Genomic DNA, 7,617 nt, shown 5'->3' with positions numbered 1-7,617 from the left:
TTGAATGCATGACTGCTTACAAATGTCTCAGTTTCCTAAAGAGTCTCACCCCTGCTTCTCTGAGGGTGGACTTAGATGTTCTATTGTGTTCCTCTACCTCTGACCTCTTGCTCCAGGTATCTGTGAGTTTGTAGGCCGCCTGCAGTGTTCATGAGTAGTGCTCACCATTTCCTGTGGCTTTTTCTGAACCTGAGTATCCAGCCATGCTGCTTTTCCCTGTCTGACCTCTGAATTAGGTAAAACAGAGACCAGTACCTCAGGCAGCCCCTTGACAGGTTAGAATGTTGCAAATAAAGTCCATTCTCCTCTCTCTGGGGTTCTAGGGAGGGAATTGGCAGCAGGGCTGCTGCTTCCCCAGGTGTGCCAGGAGGGAAGGATAGGGTACAGGCAAGTAAAAATGTTAACAAAATTTCTTAGCATTTTGACTGTGTCTTTTCTTGATTAGGTGTTTGCTTGTTGCTATAGAACTTTGAGTATTTTTCAGACTTCCTATAAAGTTATTGTGTAGCCAGTCTGTAATACTGTAATTTTTTTAACAGCTTATAACACAACTTTTATTAGAAAAGTTATACATAACATAGCATCAACTATTTCCAAGAATAACATTGAACCCGATAAGCAAAAAAACCAGACTAACAAAATATGTAACAAGAAACCAAGACAAGAATGTTTGATAAAATCAAACATTCAATTATCTACAATGTCTTTTTACAAATGGGGAAAACTCCATGGTTTACAGGCATAGAATATTGAAAATAAATCTGCAATAGCAATTTTTTGCAGTTAAACTCTCAAGAAACTGAATCATTAAAACAGTAATGAGTTCACAAATTTAAAACATTTTGCATAATTTTAAATTGTTAGGTATACACTGAAGTCTGAGTTTCAGAAGTGATTGTTTCCCCATGAAAGTGTCAACACTTAAGCTAGAACTTTCAGTGTTAATTTTGCCCTAAAAATTTAAGAAATATTCTGATAATCATAATAGTCACATGATTTCTGATGCTGTCTGGTCTGTTAATATAGACCTTTATTTGGATGTGTTTTTCTTCAGTTAAATTATAGGAAACTGGATATAGGATTTCGTTGCAAAGCTATTAAAGTTCCAAACACAGGAATGTGCAGCACTGGAAAAGGAGATCAGTACTAGAACTTATAATAAATATCAGAGAAGCCATTAGTTTTTACAGCATTGTCTGCCTAAAGGTTAAGTTGACCTGGTGTATAATTTCCCATCAGTCTGTCCTTGTAGTAGGCAGGGCAATTTCTATTTTCATGATCTGAATACTCAGATATATCCAAACATCTTTTTAAAACTTTGATTTATAACTCCTAGAAAGTTATGTTTTTTGATAGTCACTGTACTCTAATCAGGCCTATATTTCTGCTCATTTTGGAGCCTCATTAAAATGACAGATTTTGAGATAGCCGAGTTCATCAGAAAGACTTAAATGGAATGATTGACAAAATAGAACACTTTAAACCAAGTCAGTCCTATCTTTTTGCAGCTGAAGGGTATCAGTCACAACACAATTTCACATATACCTTTGCTCATTAGGGAATTACACTTAAAATGAATCTCAAGAGGGTGACCTTTGTTATTTCAGGTGCCATCCCTAAGGTTACAAGAAGATTGCCAGTGTTACAACTGATGGAAAGCCTTTTCTTTTTTTTTTTTTTCTTGTCGAAGACTCATACCATAGTTTTAAATTAAACTGTCAGGCATTTGCCCAGACAGGTTTTCCTTTTCAATGCAGTAATGAAGAACTGAGATTAAAATCATGACTTTCAACTGCCACTCAACATCATTACATGCACCAATATTGCACACATCTGTTCTGTACTGTTAAAATAATCTTCTGAGTCCTTGGGGTGCTGTTTTCTCCATCAGAACACAAACACAACCCATCTAATCAGTTTCCCTCAAAGATGAAACTGACAAATTTAATATACTGGGAAAAAAATGAAGAAAGAAAAAGGCAAAGACTTTGTACAGACAAAAATCTAAGTTTTATTAAAGGGTCTGTGTCTCCTACACATGGGGGCAATTTGTAAGCACTAGTGAATAAACACTAGCTATAATGCTTCTAGCTCCTTATAAAATGTGGAACTTTGGCCCAGGTGTTGCGATGATGTTACTGTACAGTTCTTGTGTCAGCTCAATAGCTTGCTGCTTTTTAAGAACTAAGAAGCTGTAGAACTTTGCGGCAGCTTGTTTTCTGTTTGTGTTTTGACGTAACTCAAGCAAACTGATAAATTCAGCTCCAGTTTTAGCAAGAGCTCACTGAAGACCATGAAGCATCTGCTGAGTCCTTTTCTTCCATCTTCTTTCTTCTTGATCTTGATCACCCCCTGAAACATCTTCGTCCTTTTCCTCTTCATCATCTTTTTTTCCCCCCTTTTCTTTCTTTTTGGCGGAAGTTCTGACTCTTGTATTAGCTGACAGATATTTGGAGGTTCTTCTAGGGGAAGCTCTACAGGCAGTATTTCCATCTGCTCAACCTGCTGAGGAGGCATCACAGGCTCTAGGTTAATTTGTCTCCAGCTTTTCGCTTAACTCCCTGAGGTGGTGGTGGAGGCATAGCTGACTCATCAGGTTTGTTCTGCTGGCCTCATCACTGACTCCTGGAGGTGGCTTGTCTCTTCCAAAATGGGCTTATCAGTAACATCATGCTGCTCATGTAGCTGTTGCTGGTCCTCTTTAGGAACCTCTGGATTTTCACATTATTTGAGGAACTCATCCAAATTATCTGCCCTACTTTCCCCCTTTTTCTACAAGTGGTGTAAGACAGCATGTAAAGAGCTTCAGTAGTCTGTTATTCCACAAAGGCTGAGCAGGTAAAGAAAACAGTTTTTCTACTCCTCCTGTCTCTTTCCACATCACCTATTTCTTGGTGAGTGGTGCTAGATCCCAAGTAGTAACAATATCAGAATAATCATTAAGTTGGGCTCTAATTGTCTTGCTATCCAAGTTTTTGACACTGTCAACAATTGGCTTCCTCTTCCTCTTGGCTTTTGTTTCTTTAACAGTTATATCAATAGGTTCCAATGCAAATGCTTCTTCCTCATTTGGAACAAGTGTTGTTTGATCAGACATAGCTGGCTGGTTCAACAGTATTCACTGAATCAGGACTATCAGGCCCACCCATTGATGTATTATCATCCTCATCCATATATCATCATGTGCAGGCTGCTCTGTCAACATCACCTCTGCCTCAGAGAGGGCAGGGGGATCGTCAAAGATACTACCATCATTATTAGTAATAAGTTTGTCATCTAATATTCCACCATCATTTCCTTCTCTAAAATTATTATCTTTATATTGGTCTTCATATTCTAAATGGTTAATTTTCTCATTCAGATTGCTGGTGCTCTCTCTGTTCAGACTCTAATAGGAGGTTAGAAGCAGTAGTGCCTACTAACATGTCATCATCCTCAAAAGCGCTGCCTTCTCTCATTATCTCATGATCATCCATTCCAAAATCACCAAAATCATTTTCTTGTAAAATACTGATATTCCCAACTTCTTCTCTCATGGTTATTTCTTCCACTCTACTCTGACCCAAGCTGAACTCCTGGGCCACATCGATGTCATCTAAGTCAGGCAGTGGCTGATCAAAGTCATGAAATTCTTCAGGTAAAGTAATGGTGTTACAAGCTGCTTCCTGATTTTCCTCAGGCAGGTCAACACCTGGTCAAAAAAAATCTTTATCTTAATGAATGCTTCATTACAGTCTGCAAGAAGGTATTTGGCTTTCCTGTGATATATTCAAACTACTCCCAGTAAGAGATGTCTGTAATGCTATCTTCACTTTTGGTGAGATGATACTCTCTATGCTACTCTCTAAATTACACTGTAACACAGGGGCTTTGGTTAGCTTCTTATCCCAATGGGCCACTAGCCAAATTTTGGCCAGAGGCCCTCTTACTGAGGACAAAATGTGCATAGAACATTGTTCTGGTTGGCTATGAAAATAGAAGGAAACCTTGCTCTCCACTGGGAGTTGGGCGGGCTGGGTCCAGTCTGTATATTTTTTAAATGTTTTGTCAATTGAGAAAAAGTAAGTTCCAATCATTTTAGGAGATTTATTTGCCAAAGTTAAGAACATGCCCAGGAGACAGGTCTATGCCTTTCTCCAAAGATGATTTTGAGGGCTCCAAATTTAAAGGGGAAAGGGTGGGATATTGAGAAGTAAACAATTTTCATGTAAGAGGGGGTAGTGAAAAATAGTCATTCATGCCTTTGCCTGGTTCAATGAATCTGCATTTTTTTAATATAAGATAATATAAAATGGCTGCTTCGCAGATGCTGCCACTGCCAGGAGCCCTGTACTATCAGCCATGGTCAACATCTTCTTCAACATCACCGTAGATGGTGAGCCCTTGGGCCACATCTCCTTCAAGCTGTTTGCAGACAAGTTTCCAAAGACAGCAGAAAGCTTTCATGCTCTGCGCACTGGAGAGAAAGGATTTGGTTATAAGGGTTCCTGCATTCACAGAATTATTCCAAGGTTTATGTGTCAGGGTGGTGACTTCACATGCCATAATGGTACTGGTGGCAAGTCCATCTACAGGGAGAAATTTGATGACAAGAACTTCATCCTAAAGCATACAGGTCCTGGCATCTTGTCCATGGCAAATGCTGGACACAAACAGTTCCCAGTTTTTCATCTGCACTGCCAAGACTGAGTGGTTGGATGACAAACTTGTGGTCTTTGGCAAGGTAAAAGAAGGCATGAATATTGTGGAGGCCATGGAACGCTTTGGGTCCAGGAATGGCAAGACCAGCAAGAAGATCACCATTGCTGACTGTGGACAACTTATTAAAGTTAGACTTGTGTTTTATCTTAACCACCAGGCCATTCTTTCTGTAGCTCAGGAGAGCACCCCTCCTCCCCATTTGCTGGCAATAGCCTATAATCTTTGTGCTCTCATTGCAGTTCCCTTTGGGTTCCATGTTTTCCTTGTTCCCTTCCATGCCTACTGGATTGCAGAGTTAAGTTTATGATATAAAATAAAACTAAATAACAAACAAAAAAAGGTGACATAAACAAAAGAGGCAGAGGAAAAATCTGGGGAATCTGCATTTTACATAAGATAGCAGACAAAATGGGGCAGGAGAACACTCAGATATGCATTTATGTCTGGTGGACCAGGGCGGCTGCACCTGTAAAGATAAGCTATCAATTTGCATTGCCATGGTGAAATTTTAACAACTCACTAGGAATTTCCTTGTGGGCAAAATATGGAGGAGGCATGTAACTTTTCATCTTGTAACCATTTTATTGAGGAACCAAAACGGGGAGGCAGGTTTGCATGATCCAGTTCCCATTTTGACTTTTGCCTTTGGCTAAATGAGTTTGGGGGGATCCCAGAATTAATTTCCTTTCACATTTCCCCTCTTTTTTATTTAAAATCTTTTGGAGGAAGCATTTTAAAAGGAATATGGGTTCTTGGCTTCAGGTTGCTTTTTCCTCCCTTTTTTGAGCTGGTTTCCTGTTGCTGGGATTGTTTATTTCTACAAGTTTAGGTCCCACATTGCCAGGAAGGCTCATTCCTAGGAAATTGTGTCCCATGAAGATTAAAAAAAAAAAAAAGGAGAGGAAAGAAGGAAAAAGGAAAGGAAAAAAGAAAGAGAGAGAGAGAGATAGAGAGGGAGAGAGAGAGAGAAAATATATATATAGGGACCTAGGCCAGATTTATAGCAACAAAAGGAAAGCAAACCTGGAAGGGGTCAGGTAGGCTATACTGCTTCCTCAATTAAAGCAATTCTCTGGGCATTTATTACCCCAGCCCTTTCAGTTGTGCATTAACTTGTTTGCAAGCACATATCGTAACAACATTGTAAGCAGAAACAGGACAGAACACAAATTATTACTATTCCTATTGTACACAATAGCTTCTGCCACCAAGTTCTCCAGGATCCAAACCAACTACTCAACCAATTGATTAGTGAGGGTTTTGGATCTGACAGGTTGGTTATCTGGGTTTTCATATCAGTCATAAATCAAGTTATGTTCTTTGATTCATCTGGAATATACACACAACATTCAGTTTTATGATGGCACAGGTCTCCGTTGTGCTGCAATGAGTATATCTAAAGCATATGGTAGTATAGCACAACTTTCCTCATAAGCATGACCTCATTGTTTAGCAAGGCAATACTCATGTGGCTATCATTCAGGGCCTTTGGGTGTAATTGGGTAAGGCCTCTATATGCCATATAACATCTTCAATACCTGTCTGTGGCACAAAGATTGAAGCTAAGTGATCATACCATTGGAATACCTCACATGTCCAATGAAATCGTAAATGAAAAAAGGTTTGCTGGTTTTGGCAGGGTCTGAATTACATGTCCTTGTGCCCAAGCATAACCTAGGGAACGTCATCCTAACTACCCTGGAGGTAACCACGGCCATAAGTTAGTGCCACATAGCCAATATGTCCCATTTGGAGCTAGCCAATAAATACCTGGTTGCTGCACCCAATCGGTGGCATTCCAGTCAGCGTCTTGTAATATCATAATGTGGTCACAGCATTCTCCAGGTGTCCACCCCGTATCTCTCATACTGTTTGGCCATAGTTCCTTGGTACGGTTTCTTCACTGCCAGCACAAAGAAGCATTTTGGCTGAGTTGGCCAGACATGAGGTGAGCCAGATAAACCCAGCCCAAATTTGCATTATTCCATTTTGAAAATGGGCTGTTGTTTGGGGTGTGGTTACCACCTTCTGTTTTAGCTGGGGGTGGGGGGGTGGCATGTTAAAGTGAGATCTAATGACCTGGTCCTTTCCATTCAAAAACTTTTCCCATGTCCCTTGTTCTTAAGAGTGTTTTTAATGGGCCAGTTATATATATTGTCTTTTGTTATTCCAGCACTAAGAATGCCAGATCACTTCTGTGATGTGATAATTTTTGGTATTCTATCCAGTTCTGACCTTGGAAGGGGGATATCCACCATGGCAGGCTGAAGCCACTGGAAAGAGGCTTGAGTCTGCATACCCAGCACGTATTCTTTTGTAATTAGTCTGCATAATGCTGAGCCCACTGTAGAAACAGGTTTGTTTCATGGGCATCCGTGGGTGGCAGTGGCAAGGTGTAGGGATATAGGATTAATAATAGCAAGGTTGTGAAATTCATTTTAGTTACTAAATGGTGTTAAATCAGACAAGGCAAGTGCCCTGTCATTTATAAGACAGGAGTTGCCAGTATTTCTAGGACAATAATTGTAATGGTTACTGTACAATAACAGAGGCGTTCCCTTTGCATACAGGGCTGGTCCTGTGTCTTGGGTTTAAGCAGTCCACAACAACTGTTGTCTGCTTCTAATCCTGGGTTGCAGGTTCATGTTTAGTGAACCGGAGGTGAAGGTCTTTGGTGGGAGTTACAGTCCACTCAGGAGGTTGTGCCTTTTTAAGATGAGAGATGTGAATCCGTGAATCTATACTCTTTAATTTTGTAGTACATGGATTAGTCAGTAGTACCTGGTACGGGCCCTTCCATCAGGGTTGAAGGGAATTCTTCATTAGATGTCTTTTCCAATAGATGAAATCTCCAGGTTGCAGATCGTGACCAGGCACCTTATCTTCAGGGAGCGCACTGTGAAAGGAATTCTTTAA

At 40.1% G+C, this 7,617-nt stretch overlaps 2 pseudogenes; one reads left to right on the top strand and one right to left on the bottom strand.

Annotated features, from left to right (window-relative positions):
* Window positions 1–2,095: 2,095 nt before the first annotated feature.
* On the bottom strand, window positions 2,096–3,954 carry LOC117084278 (annotated as a pseudogene).
* A 387-nt stretch (window positions 3,955–4,341) lies between these two features.
* On the top strand, window positions 4,342–5,008 carry LOC117086537 (annotated as a pseudogene).
* The last annotated feature ends 2,609 nt before the right edge of the window (window positions 5,009–7,617 follow it).

This window comes from Trachypithecus francoisi, unplaced genomic scaffold (assembly GCF_009764315.1).
Source record: "Trachypithecus francoisi isolate TF-2019V2 unplaced genomic scaffold, Tfra_2.0 Contig00054, whole genome shotgun sequence".
Classification (NCBI taxonomy): Eukaryota; Metazoa; Chordata; class Mammalia; order Primates; family Cercopithecidae; genus Trachypithecus; species Trachypithecus francoisi.
The sequence above is the reverse complement of the archived record's forward strand: the minus strand, read 5'-3'. Positions and strand labels throughout refer to the sequence as shown.